Source organism: Phasianus colchicus, chromosome Z (genome assembly GCF_987193195.1).
Source record: "Phasianus colchicus chromosome Z, bPhaCol1.hap1.1, whole genome shotgun sequence".
Lineage (NCBI taxonomy): Eukaryota > Metazoa > Chordata > Aves > Galliformes > Phasianidae > Phasianus > Phasianus colchicus.
The window spans coordinates 60,636,917-60,651,483 of NC_143476.1; the positions used below are offsets into that span (position 1 = coordinate 60,636,917).

General features: G+C 40.2%; 1 pseudogene; it reads left to right on the plus strand.

Annotated features, from left to right (window-relative positions):
• Positions 1 to 1,176: 1,176 nt before the first annotated feature.
• Positions 1,177 to 2,028, plus strand: LOC116228792 (ATP-dependent (S)-NAD(P)H-hydrate dehydratase pseudogene; annotated as a pseudogene).
• Positions 2,029 to 14,567: the final 12,539 nt, after the last annotated feature.

A 14,567-nucleotide genomic window follows, 5' to 3' on the forward strand; every position in this document is an offset into this window, starting at 1 on the left:
GTCTTTCCAAGAAACTGTTACAAATAAGCTCTACTTTCCTGGAAATGGTTGAAAATCTGCCTGTTGATGAGAAGCAATGAATGAATTCCTTGTTTTGCTTTCTTCCATTTGCAGCTTGTGCTTTCCCTATTAAACTGTCTTTATCTCAACCCATATTTTTTCACATTTTTACTCTTCAAGTTCTCTTCCAGATCCAACTCAGAGAAAGCAAGCAAACTTCTTGTGGTATTTAACTGTTTACTATGATTAAACCACAAAAAGAGGGAATTTCCTGTGCTTCAGTGTGTGCCCACTGCCTCTTGTCCTGGCACTTGACACCACTCAAAAGAGCTTGATTCCATCTTGTTTGCAACCTCCCATCAGGTATTTATATACACTGATAAAATCCCCGTTGGAGACTTACATATGCTAAACAGTATCAGCTGTTCCAGCCTTTTCCCACATGAGAGTTCCTCCATCATCTTCATGGCATTTTGCTGGATTCATTCCAGTGTGTCCACGTCTCTCTTGTCTGGGAGAGAACTAGAACTAGACATAGCACTTCAGATGTGTCCTCACCAGTGTTAAGTAGAGAAGAATTGCCTCTCTTGACTTGCTGATAACTCCTTGTCTAATGCAGTCCAGGATACCATTAACTTTCTTTGTCAACAAGGCACACTGGCTTGTGTTCAAACTGGTGTCCACCAGGATCCCCAGGTCCTCTTCTGCCAAAGTGCTTTCCATCTGGGTGACCTCCAACATGAACTGGCACCTAGGGTTGTCCCGAGCAGGGGAAGGATATCTTCAACATAGAAGACTATCAAGTAGGTCAAGCAATATCAGAATTCATGCCACACTACCTTACATGTAAATGCTAGGGGAATAAATCACTCAAAGAGATAAATTTACTTCACACTTTTGGAGGAAAAAAAAACAACTCGAGTTGAGGTGGCAATACTCTCTGGCCTTCTCACAGAAGAGTTCTGTGCCATTATTTTAGATCAGCCATGAGAGTGAAATAAATAAATACACACACACATATGGTGACAGCCAGTTCATTTGGATGAAACCTTCTCTGAAAGGGTATGGGGACAAGGTGCTGTCACTGTTGGCATGTTGGCTGAGATAGCCTTGGCCACTGCTATAGCCTTCTGGCCATGGTGTGAGTCATTGCACTTAATATGCTTTCTAAAGAGTATGGGGAATATTTTTCAACTGGGACAAAACATTATCTCTTCTCCAACCAGAAAATAGCATAAAGGTCAAGATAGATATATAGAGATGGCTAGAGGATGTCAAGAGTACACTGGAGCACTGTATTTTGCTGCAATTACAGCCCACAAAGTGGGTACAAATGTAACCTATGTATGTTGTATCAAAAATGCAGCAACCATATTCAGATCAGAGACTATATTGTTCAGAGCTGATTATTCATCCAATTCTTGACAGTGCCACCCATGTCCACCAAGTGGATAAGTGGTTACCATGACCACACTTAACTGTCATAGGACCTATCCTAGGCAGAGGGAAAATTCTTCCTCAGAATGCCAAGGATAGACTGTGGCTTATTTCCCTGCAGCTTTCTCTTATTCAACGCTACCAGTCTGCTATTCTTACTCCAAACTATATGGAGTTTGGTAGACTATATGAGACCATACTTAAAGACCCCATATACAGTAGTAATTGACATAAATGTGTTTTAAGACCCAGCCAAGCCATAGGGAATTTGACAGCTATTCAAAAGAGAGAATGAATTCTTATTTCAGATAGAGAGAAAGTACGAAAGTACTTGTATGCAGTCACTGTGGAAGTAACCAGAGATATGGGGACCTCTCTTCTTTTTCTCTTGGAGTGTTAGTGCACTGGGAATTTCAGGCTGGAGTAGAGAGAAAAAATGGTCAAAATCCCTTTGTAGAAGCTGCATTTTGAACTTGATCTCTCACAAGGCAGTGTAACAAAAAAGTTTTTCAAAAATTTGGACATTTAATGACTACCTCTGATATAGATTCAGAAATTGGAACAGCTTTTAGCAAAGGTTTTGAAACCTAGAGTCATAGTAGCAAGGAAAAGGAAGAACAGTGACTGCAAAAGTAACTGCATTTACAATAGAATTTAAGTAAGTAATGCATTTTTTCAAATGCTGTAGCAGCACTGGTATGATAGGTAATTTTTTAATTTTTATTTTTAAGAATAGCAAAATGCAATTAATGGAGATGTTTTTTATGAGTTTGGAATAGGAAAAATATTTTGGCTGAAATAACCTGCAACTGTATGTCTGTTGTAATATAATAAAACTAAGTGAAAGTATTCATCTGTTGTTGTGGTTTTTTTTTTTTTTTTGGATAGATATTGAACAATAACTGAAGTATGAACAGCCAAAAAAAACCAAACGCATTTGATAGTTATGAGTGAAACTCTTCCAGAGAGAGTTAACTACTGCACTTCATGTTTTGCCATGATAGTATATGCACTTCTAGAAGCAAAAACTATGCCCCTTTGGAAAGGGAATGCATGAGCATTGCCTTAGATTTTGAATGTAACTAGTAGCCTTTTCATATTTCCAGTCCCAGAGGCAGCATTCATTTTGACGACTCACAACTTCCTGCTAGGTCTTGTTTTTTGGGAAAATATTTCCCTATCGCAGAATAAGGACATGCTGTAGGTATATTAGTATTAAACAGTAATTATAATAATCAGAAAAAGGAATTCTTTTGTAGCCCTTTAGCAGGTCTCAGCCATCTAGAACTTGGTATGTTGAACTGTCTGAGATCATCATTTGGAGAAGTATAAGAATGTGGTAACACTGAAATGATCTGCTCAGACTCTTAGGCATAATGGCAGAGTGAAATGCTTATGAAACTCAAATTGCCTGCTGATTTGGAGCTCTGAGAACATGAGTGTATGTATATACAGGTGGCTATCTATTAACTCGCAAGAATATGAATTGAAGGAACAAAAGGCAGCACGTATCTGTATGCTCACTGTGCACTGCAGGTGAAAGGCAGGAACAGGAAAATACTGGCAGCTGTTGGAGCTGAGTGCAGCAGCTGAGTGAAGAGACATTTTGCTCTGTAAAGACCAAGATAGGTCTTTTCCTGTCACAGACCTACCTGACAGGATTGCTGGCAATACAGATCAGCTCTAAGATAAAGGATTTGAATTTAAGTGGTCTTGCGGAGAGCCAGGAGTTGGACTGAGTGATCTGTGTGGGTTTCTTCCAACTTAGGATATTCAGTGACTCAGTGAAACAAAACCTAGAAGCTTAGAAACTGAAGCTACTTTGTAAAAGTTTAGGTCTAGCCTACACGGGTCTAGTGTTCTGAAAAACGTCTGCCTCTAAAGAAGATGCAGCAAATGAATCACTGGAAAGGATCAGTGTTCATCTAACTGCTGCATCATAAGCCCTGTTTGTCTGTGCTGTGCCTTGGACATTCTGTTTTTTGTTGGTGGTGGTTTTCTTTTTTTCCCCACTGTAGTCATGAGAAAGTAGAGGATTGCATTGTGGCTACAAGAGTTTTGGTTCCTGACAATGCTTAGTTATGGTACTATATGAGTGTAAATAAAATGATTTTTTTCTCTAGTGTTCAAGAGTAATATTTGCAAATATGTGTCTGGCATAAATAAACTTCATATAATGTTATGTAAATGATAAGCAAAATACATTGTGTTTTCTAAATTCTTTCCCCATATTCTCTTTTCATGTTCTTTTATGCCTTAGATGAAATTATATCATGCTTCTTGATTTTTACAGTAGCCCTATGGCCTCTCATGGCTCTCCAAATTGTCCCTCTTGTGGTTTGTTTTATGTGCTCTTGTTAGGGCTGTTAGCTACATTCTGATGTTTGCAATTTTTGGAAATCTAAATCTTTTTTTATTTACATTATCAGTAATCTGACCTGGGTTGCCCACAGCAATGTTCCAACTGTTCTCAGGTCCTCAGTTACTAATTATGCAGATGAACAGATTGTGTAAACTCTTTCCTTATGGCCACATTCTGGAGGAGTTGTTTTTATTAAATTGCTGTTGCACTTGAATTTTAAATAGGTGCTGGCCAATACTTATTTTAGATGTCCCGTTATACACATTTGTTATAGTTATTTATTAGTCACACACACAAATTAAATCCAAATGTCCAGAGAAGCAGCTTCTTCCTGAAGATCTCTAGGACAGTGAACAATCTACCAGTAGAGTAGTTGATGCTGTCAAAATCAGTGAAACGCATCAATTGCTGATGATCATTTGTTAATATTATTACTCCGGGGATCTTCAGATGTAATTAACTTTTGAGTGAAAGAATTTTACTACTTATATAATGTTTTACCCATTAGGTAAAACTCTAGTTTTTGAGTGACAATTGACTGCGTGAGATTTTGTGCAAGGAAATGATATTTTCATTTACAGATAAGAACACACCATCAACACAGTACTGAACCCAGCTTAAGTGACAACACTGCATTATAGGACTATGGTCATATCCTTTCTCTCATCTTCTGCTGTACTACAGTGGTGTCCAGAAGATATATTGGTTCTACTTGAATAGCACATGTGTTTGTGATATGTCTTTGCCCTCTAGGTGATCATTTAAAGTCAATTAGCAACTTCAGTGAGCACTGCACCTTCAACCATCTCTTTACAGTGTCACTGTGCCTTTATATGTTCCATGAGGAACAATTTCCAGTTGGAAGATAGACGATGTCATCCAGGTAGCATACCAGAACACTGATTACTATCTTCACCGAAAAGTCATTTGGAAATTATAACATAGAGTTTCTTTTTGTCTTGCTTCCCTCCTACAGAGCTGTGCAGGGCAAAAAAAAGTAGGATGCAGGCAGAAAAAAAATAAGTTGCAGATAGAAGAATGGAAAATGTGCCCACCTGAAATTAATAAATTCTATGTCTGTGAAATCCGAAATATGTCTGTGAAATCTGAATACCCAAGATTTTCAGATAGTACTTCAAAAGTAAAATTCATATTTACAGTAAAGTCAGTACAAATTTTCATTTCTAGATAAATGAAATTGCTATTTCAGCAAGGGCAGGTTGAAGTCTTAAATATTTGGTTGCATATCTACATAGCCACTTAAGATTGTTATATAACTATAGAGTAAATCTGTGAAAATGACAATTAACAAGGAATCAAATTAGATGGGGTGGGGAACAAAGTGAAAAACAAAACAGGAAGCTTTCATATAACCAATGGGCAAATTGACTAGATGTGGGAATCAGTGATTACCACATGAACCACCAAAGACACAAAGTTGCTGTCTGGAGCAGTAAGAAGTAAAAAGGTTCAGACAAAAGATGATCTGTAAAAAACAGGATGCTTAAAGCAGCAAATATTACCAGCTATTAGAGAAAATAATTTCTATCAGAAGCATAATACTGCCAGACAGATAATTATTAACAGTAGATGTCAAAATATGCTACAAAGTCTTATCAGCAACGAATCACAAAGGAAAAAAAGTTATATTTGGCCAATTGGTTTGGCTAGCTAGGTTAAAGAGGAAACATTACATCTAAGTGGTGAAAAGAAAAAAGGCACAACTGAAATATTTACACTATGCTGCTGTAAAGCTGCACCTCAGTAATAGTCATGTATTCAGCGTGGGATCCCTCTATGTAGGAAATCAGGTAAACTGGTGAGTGGCAGCTATAAAAAACTTTTAGACTGAGAAGAATGTAAGGAACAAAGATTTCTTGGAAAAAAGAGGCAGCAAACTGTTTTCCCCTTGCTCCCTGAAAATGTATTTTTTCCTCAGTTGTAACATTATGTCATATAATCATGACCTGGAGTTATCAGTGGGTGTCATGTGAGGAAGATAGAGAAATATTTTTCCTCCTGCACTTCTTTCAGTGAAATAATTCCAAAGCCAGGCTTTGATTTTATGTAGAAAATAGAAAAAGATATTCCTTACTGCCTCTTGAACAGCCACATATGAGTATGTAGCCTTTTCTAAAAAAATGAGAAGTTGCTATGCTATCAATGATTTTGTAGATGACATTGTTAATCTTAAATGACAGACTACACAAATGTGTATATGTCTACATGCACATACATTTACAAACATGTTAAATATATTAAACACAGGTCTGAACAGCTGCTTCTTTTAGATAGAAAATATAGACAAGCTTGCTTCATTTATGTTGGCAGATTAGTTGGGTATATCTCAGTTAATTTTTAAGACATTCAAATAACATTTCTGTCTTTTCTGAAAATGTGTTTCAGAATATTTTTCTGAAAAGACAAGATTTTCAGATGGAACAGACCTTATACAGTCACCTTGAATAAAACTTATTTCACATTCCTGCCAAATTATAGATACCTGTTTTGCATCTGAATGTTACACATAAAAAAAACATGAACCAAGGTGAGATCCTCCTTCGTGCTAAATACACAGAGACTTAAACAGGCCATACCCAAGGACACTGATTTGGTCTTCAGGACTGAGTCAGGAACCGAGGAAATGAAAGCTACCTCTCTCTGTCTTCTGCACTTAATGTATTTTTGTCATTTTTTTTGTGTTTGTCCAGAAATGTATAGTTATTTCTGCTTCTTAGGAATAGTTGCCAGAGAAGAATTACTCTTTAGGGAGATGAGTGAGAGCTGTTGATTCAAGAAATTTGTGCTATGAGAAAAGACAATAACAATTCAGTCTGGATTCCAGGAATAGGTTGAGAGGGAAAGCAAACAAACTCTTTTTTCAGCAAAATCCTTTTGCTCGGCATACACCTATAAACTCTTCTGTTGAGGTGTTTTGATGGAATACCAAAATCTAGACATCAGACTGACAAAACATGATGATCTGCTCTCAGTTTTGGTTGGCACAAAACCAAAACCACTCTTATTTCCTTCTTTATTTTTTCCTCCTAAAAGATTCAGAGTTCCAATAGGTAACAGATAAGCAAAGAACAAGGTAACAAATACTGTGATGATGAGTCAGGAGGAAGAATGGGAGAGAGAATGTGTTGAGAGTAGGATTATTATGCAAATAAAGCAGTCTTGGTGGGCGATGATTTGAGAACTGTTTAAAACACTGCTCAACTAATACAGATTGCTATACTTAATTTATATTTGATGCTATTATTTTATGAAAGGTTAGTACTATAGAACATCAAGTCAGGCGAGATGGAAGGTTGTATTTTTCTTTCATTTTTTAATTTCTTCTTGTAGATGTTTCGGCATTCTAAAAACTATCAAAGTTCCTGTTGGACAAAAAGACAGAATATCAGCTGTTGGTTTGTTGGGTTTTGTTTGTTTGTTTGTTTGTTTGTTTTTTACCATTAAGAAAGTCAGAAGGTTAATCTAAGAAGACGTAGATTCCCAGGAGCAGAGCCTGGCACCTCCCTCTGCAGGCAGCAGTGAAGTTGTTTCTTGTTCTCCCTTTCTCCAGACTCAGCCTCCTGAGTGCTCTCAGCCTCCCCTCACCAGACACGCCATCCTGCCCTGGTACCAGCTTTGGTGCCCTCCTCTGGACACTTTTAAGTACCTTAACATAGTTTCTACATTGTGGAGTCTAGAACTGTCCACAACAATACTAAGCATAACAGAGGAAACAGCACCTGCCTGGCTATGTCTTGTATAATTTGAAACAGAACTAGAATTTTGCTGGCTATATTCATCCCAATCTGTCAGTCTAGCTCTTCATATCTTGAAGTAGCACCATATAAATTTAACCAATTCCCTTCACATATGTGTTATGGTATTGTTAGTTGCTAAGTGAAAGTTGTATGATCATTTTATGATAAAGCAGAATAGAATGAGGAATTAGTTTGGGTCCAAATTGCTGGTAAAGAGAAAAGATCTTAGAAACGAGTCATGTACTACATACATGCACTTTGCACATATTGTAAAGTACAAATTTTACTGTATGTAAGGAATGCAGCCTTAAACAGAGGTGTCTTTAATGTTCTGTCCTCTTCCTTAATTTATTCTCTGGCTTGTATTGGATCTCTAATTTAAGTGTCAAAATCCTTTGAAGAAAATCTTGTTCTCTTCATGATATCATACTAATCAGACTTAGGAAGTAGCAAAAGTCTCTATCTTATTGCCAGACTTTCTGGCTCATCTTTTTTCTGGTGTAGAAACCTAGCTAATAAGGATAAGTTAGGTGAACCTCTTTGACTTTGAGACTCTATTTAGATATTTACATGTAGGCAAGTGAAATTGCAGACTTTCCAACAATTATTCCAGAAAGAACACACAAACTTATATTTGGGGAATGGTTTTAAGCTGAGACAGAGGAGGAATTTCTTCTCTCAGAGGGTGCTGATGCACTGGAACAGGTTGCCCAAAGAGGTTATGGACGCCCCATCCCTGGAGGAATTCAAGGCCAGGTTGAATGTGGCTGTGGGCAGCCTGATCTAGTGGCTGCTGACTCTGTCTGTGGCAATGGAGTTGAAACTAGATGATCTTTGAGGTCCTTTTCAACCCAGGTCATTCTATGATTCTATGATTTTGTCTTCTGATTTTTAGTACTTCGAATTTTGATGTGATGTTTCATAGTTTCAAGCATACTCAATTATCAAACGGCATAATGGCTATCAGTAAGGACACTTGTTATATTAGTTCATACTTTGTATCACAGCTGAAAAACACAATTGTCTTATTCAAGAAATCCTACATAATATTTAACAAAAAATCCCATGGATAGCTCTTAATTAAAACTTGAATTTCACAGCACTTGTGGCATTGCTTTTAAAAACACCATGTTCTTGAACAGCTTCTCTAGGGAGAAAATCCTGTGGTATATGCAGGCATGCCAGAAGTTTCCTCTGCAGTTTTGCAGCCAGCCAGCATTCCTGAAACATCCTGGAATAAAATGCTTCAGGCTACCCTAGGGACAACAGCAGGTTTCCAAAATGTTTTGATTAGTAGTGAATTTGATAAACAACTTAATAGTAATATACTAATCTTGATGAGAAAATATGCTTTTCATTTAAAACAGCAGTATGATTTGGAATGAAATTTCAAGGGTGGGTGGTGGGGATTGGAATATATTCCCAGTCCTTATTTCTCTGAATTTTGCTACATGACCAATTTAAACTATATTGACATTCCCTTCAATTCCATTTTTCTCTCACAATGTGTTTGCCTCTGTCTAACACAGGAAATAACATTTTGCAGAGCTCATTGGAACAGAATTTTTGTTTAATCTCCACTTCTTAGTGGACGAAAAGCTGAATTATAAAACTGCCATATTTAATATAGAGCAACAAAACTAAATGAGCTAATGTCTCCCACTGCCAGAGAAGTGATGTGGGCATGTGCAATGACCTACTGCAAGGCCAAGTGACAAAACTTATTTTACAACTGTCAGTACCATACCTGAAGCTCTGGATGCAAAACAGAGAATGCACTTTATGATGCTGAGACTCACAGTTTGGAACAACAATACATATTTGGAAACACACGCATAATTTTGTGTTTATTATACGTTTAATCTACAAGGGAAATGCAAAAACATGAAAATTTGCATATGTTGTGCACACTCTATCTAAACTAAATTGAATACTTTTCAAGATATTTCTACAGTGAAAAGAAAAATACACGTAGGCACTAAATTTAACTGAGCACTTAAGTTTTAAATATGGCATGTATGTGAAATGAAGTTTAAATACTTGCATTACAGCACTGAAAACACTTGGATGTTTTTTATTTAGAAATAGTGCTCAGTGAAGTGTTTTCCACTTGTAGCATATTTTCCTCATAATAAGAAGATTTACTGCCAACTTATAATTTTTCATAAACCGTTCAAATTTTTTTTGTTACAGTGGAAACTAATCAATTTTTTTTTTCTTTCTTTTTTTTTTTTTTTCTTTCTGTACAGTGTCTCTTCTGGAGATAATATAAGAATATATAAGAGAAAGAGATCTCTTGAGATCATCTAGTCCAACCCCCTTGCTAAATCAGGTTCCCTAGAACAAATTACACAGGAAGACATTCATGTGGATCTTCATTATGTTCAGAGAAGAAAACTCCACATCCTCTTTGGCAGTTTGTTCCAGTCTCTGTCACTCTTGAAGTAAACAAGTTATTTCTCAAATTCAGATGGAGCTCCCTGTGTTCCAGTTTGTGCTCGTTGCCCATTGCCCTGTCACAGGGCACCACCAAAAAGAGTCTGGCATCATCCTCCTGATACCTGCCCTTTAGATATTTGTAAATGTTCATAAGATCCCCTTTCAATCTTCTCTAGGCTAAAGAGTTCCAAGTTTCTCAGCCTTTCCTTGTACTGGAGATTCTCCAGGCCCTTGATGATCTTTGCAGCCTTTAACTGGACTCTCTCTAGAAGTTCCCTGTCTTTCTTGCACCGTGGAACTCAGAAGAGGACACAACACTCTGAAACTGGGCACAGTTCTTAACCAAGACAACTTAGAGGAGGAGGATAACTTCTTTCAATGTGCAGGCTGCATTTTTCTTGATGCACTCCACTGGCTTCTTTCTGAAGGGTCAAACGGGAACACTGCTGACTCATGGTCAACCTATTGTTCACCAAGACTCCTAGGTCCTTCTCTGCATAACTCCTTTCTAGCAGGTTAGCCCACGAACTGTACTGGTGCATGCAGTTATTCCTCTCCACATTCAGGACCTTACCGTTGCCCTTGTTGAAGCTCTTTAGGTTCCTCTCCACCTAATTCACCAGTCTGTCCCAGACTTCCTGAATGGCAGCACCGCCTTATGATGTGTGTCAGACAATCCTCCCAGCTTTGAATCTCAGCAAACTTGCTGAGAGTGGTCTCTATTCCTTTCTCCAGATTACTGATGAGGTTCTTGAACAATACTCAATGCTCACTCCTGGGGAGCACCACTTGTTACAGGACCATCATCTCTTGAATTGTACTGTCATAAATGGACATAACTAAGCCCATACTGAGTTAAATGCACCTACACAGACTTTTTGAATCAGGAATGTCTAATGACTAAACTAAAGGAGTAGAGGCACTTTTTTACAACACAATTTGTTATAATGTAGTAAAGTAGTATTGAATCATAGAACCACCATGGTTGGAAAAGATCTTAAAGATCAGCTAGTTCAACTATCAACTCTTCACCTCTATACCCATTAAACCATGCCCCTCAATGCCACATCTACATGTTTCTTGAAAATGCTCAGGGACAGTGATTCCACCACTTCCCTAAGCAGCCTTTTTCTACATTTCACCACTATTCTTAGAAGATATTTGTCATAATATTCAATCTAAGCCTTCTCTGGTGCAACTTAAGGCTATTATCTTTTGTCCTGTCACCAGTTAGCTGGGACAAGTGGCTGACTTTCATCTCACTACAGCCTCTTTCAAGTGGTTACAGAGAGGAATAAACTGTCCACTGAGCATCCTCTCCTCCAGACTAAACAATCCCAGCTCCCTCAGCTGCTCCTCATAAGACTTGTACTCCAGACCCTTCATAGCTTTGTTGCCCTTCTCTGGACATGCTCTACAGCCTCCATGTCTTTCTTGTAGTGAGGAGCCCAAAACTGAACACATTACTGGAAGTGTAGCCTCACCAATGCAGAGTACAAAGGGACAATCATCTCCCTGCACCTGCTGACTATGCAGTTTCTAATAAAAGTCAGGATGCCATTGGCCTTCTTGGCCATCTGGGCACACTGATGGCTTATATTCAGCCAAGAGTTGACCAGCATCCTGGATCCATCTTCTGCACAGCTTTCAATCCATTCTGCCCCAGGCCTGTGGTGATACAAGGGGTTGTTGTAATCAAAGTGCAGGACCTGGCATTCGGTCTTTTTAAAAGTTCATACAGCAGCCCATTGATGCAGCCTGTCTGGATCCCTCTGTAGGACCTTCCTAATCCCAGGTAGATCAACGCTTCCTCACAATTTGGTATTAGCTGCAAACTTCCTGAAGGTGCACTCAATCCCCTTGATCAGATTATCAATAAAAATATTAAACAGGAAAGGCCACACTGTTGACCCCTGAGGAACACCACAGTGACTGATCACCAACTGGATTTAACTCCATTCACTAACACTCTCTGGACTTGGCCATCCAGCCAGTTTATCATGCAGTGAAGAGTACATCTATTCACGCCACAGGCTGACAGCTTCTCCAGAATACTGTGGGAGACAGTCAAAGCTTTACTAAAATCCAGGCTGATTCTATCCACATCCAACCTTTCCTTCATCCACCAGATGGTGGTCAAACAGAACCTGCCCTTCATCAACCTATGCTGGTTAGGCTTGATCCTCTTGTGTCCACCTTTGTGAAAAGAGAAAATGGGTCCTTGTCAGAGGTATTTCCTTTCTGAAGGAACAGAAGGCCTGACATGTCTATCAAACCCATCTGTTAGGGAAGTTTATTGCCTCCCTGGGACTTGGGTTAAGGATAATACCTGAATAGCCCTCAGATTATTGTCTGCTCTTTCTTGTTCGCGTGAATGAAGTCACGATAAGAAGTGAAGTCCAAGGTTGGTCAACAGAGTCTTCAGAGGTCTGGGGAGATTACTAAAGCTGTTGGGAACACAGGTATACTTAATTAGTGACCTGGACAGAGAAGTTGGTGGGGGTAGGTAGGCCTAATAGAATCACAGAATCACAGAATGGCCAGGGTTGGAAGGGACCTCAAGGATCATGAATCTCCAATCCCCCAGCTATATGCAGGGCCATCAACCTTCACATTTAATACTAGACCAGGCTGCCTGGGGCTCCATCCAATCTGGCCTTGAAGACCTCCAGGGATGGACAGGGCATCCACAACCTCTCTGGGCAGCCTGTTCCAGCACCTCACCACTCTCTCTGTAAAGAACTTCCCCCTGATATCCAACTAAAATCTTTCCTCCCTCAACTAAAAACCATTCCCCTTGCCCTGCAGTTATCTGCCCTTTCAAAGAGCTGATTCGCCTTCTGTTTATAGGCTCCCTTCAGGTACTGAAAGGCTGCAATGAGGTCACCCTGCAGCCTTCTTTTCTCCAGGCTGAACAAGACCAGCTCTCTCAGCCTGTCTTCGTAGGGGAGGTGCTCCAGTCCCCTGCTCATTTCCATGGCCATCCTCTGGACCCTCTCCAACAGCTCCCTTTCTTTCTTGTACTGGAGGCTCCAGACCTGAACACAGTACTCCGGATGGGGCCTCACAAGAGCAGTGTAGAGGGGGACAGTCACCTCCCCATCCCTGCTGGCATCCCTCTTCTGATGGATCCCAGGATACCATTTGCCTTCCGAGCTGCAACATGCTGGCTCATGTTAAGCTTTTCATCTATCGAGACCCCCAGGTCCTTCTCCACAGGGCTGCTCTCAAGGACCACTCCTTCCAGTCTGTAGGGATGCCTGGGATTCCTCCGGCCCAAGTACAAAACCTTGCACTTTGCCGTGTTGAACCTCATCAGGTTCACCCGGGCCCACCTTTCAAGCCTGTTGAGGTCCCTCTGAATGGCATCCCTTCCTTCAACCGTGTCAACCGCACCACTCAGCTTGGTGTCGTCAGCAAACTTGCTGAGGGTGCACTCAATTCTGTCATCGATGTCATTGATAAAGATGTTAAAGATCACCGGTCCCAAGACAGACCCCTGGGGGACGCCACCTGTTACCGGCCTCCATCTGGACATAGAGCTATTGATGATCACCCTCTGCAGCGTTTTAACCAATTTCTTATCCATCAGGTGGTCCACCCATCAAATCCACATCCCTCCAGTTTGGAGATAAGGATGTGGTGGGGGACCATGACAAAGGCCTTGCTCAAGTCCAGATAAATGACATCGGTCGCCTTTCCCTTGTCCACCAATGCCGTCACTCCATCATAGAAGGCCACCAGATTGGCTAAGCATGACCTTCCTCTGGTGAAACTGTTCTGGCTGTCTTGGATCACACACTCATTCCTCATGTGATCAAACATGTCATCCAGGAGGATCTGTTCCATGATCTTCCCAGGCACAGAGGTGAGACTCACTGGCCTGTAGTTCCTGGGGTACTCCTTACTCCCTTTCTTGTAAATGGGAGTGACGTGACCCTTCCTCCAGTCATCCAGGACCTCACCTGACAGCCACGATTTTTCAAATATGATGGAGAGTGGCTCAGCAACCACCTCAGCCAGCTCCTTCAGAACCCTGGGATGCACGCCATCCAGCCCCATAGACTTGTACACGTTCAATTTCATGAGGCGGTCTCGGACTTGCTCTGCCCTTATAGTGGAGGGGGGGGATTTACTGCCCTAGTCTCCAGCTAGAGGTTTAGGGGTGCAGGGCTCAAGGACGTGAGAAATACCGGAATCCTGGCCGCCAGTGAAGACTGGGTCAAAGAACTCATTCAGTACCTCAGCCTTCTCTTCGTCCGTTGAAGCCAGTTCTCCTTTTACATTTACCAAAGGAGGTACACTCACTTTAACCTGTCTCTTCTGGCATTGTACCTGTAGAAAGTCTTCCTATTGTTTTTCACATCCCTCGCCAAGTTCAGTTCTGTCTGCACGTTGGTTTTCCTGATTCCAATAGATCCTAATAGATCTTGATAGTCTGGAGCACTGAGAATGCACCAGTGATATGAAATTTGAGAAGAAACATACCAGATTCTGTAGCTGGAATCCTGGATATTGTGTTTCTCTTATACATCAAGGTTTTTGTAGCAAAGGGCGAGGAGAATGGGGAG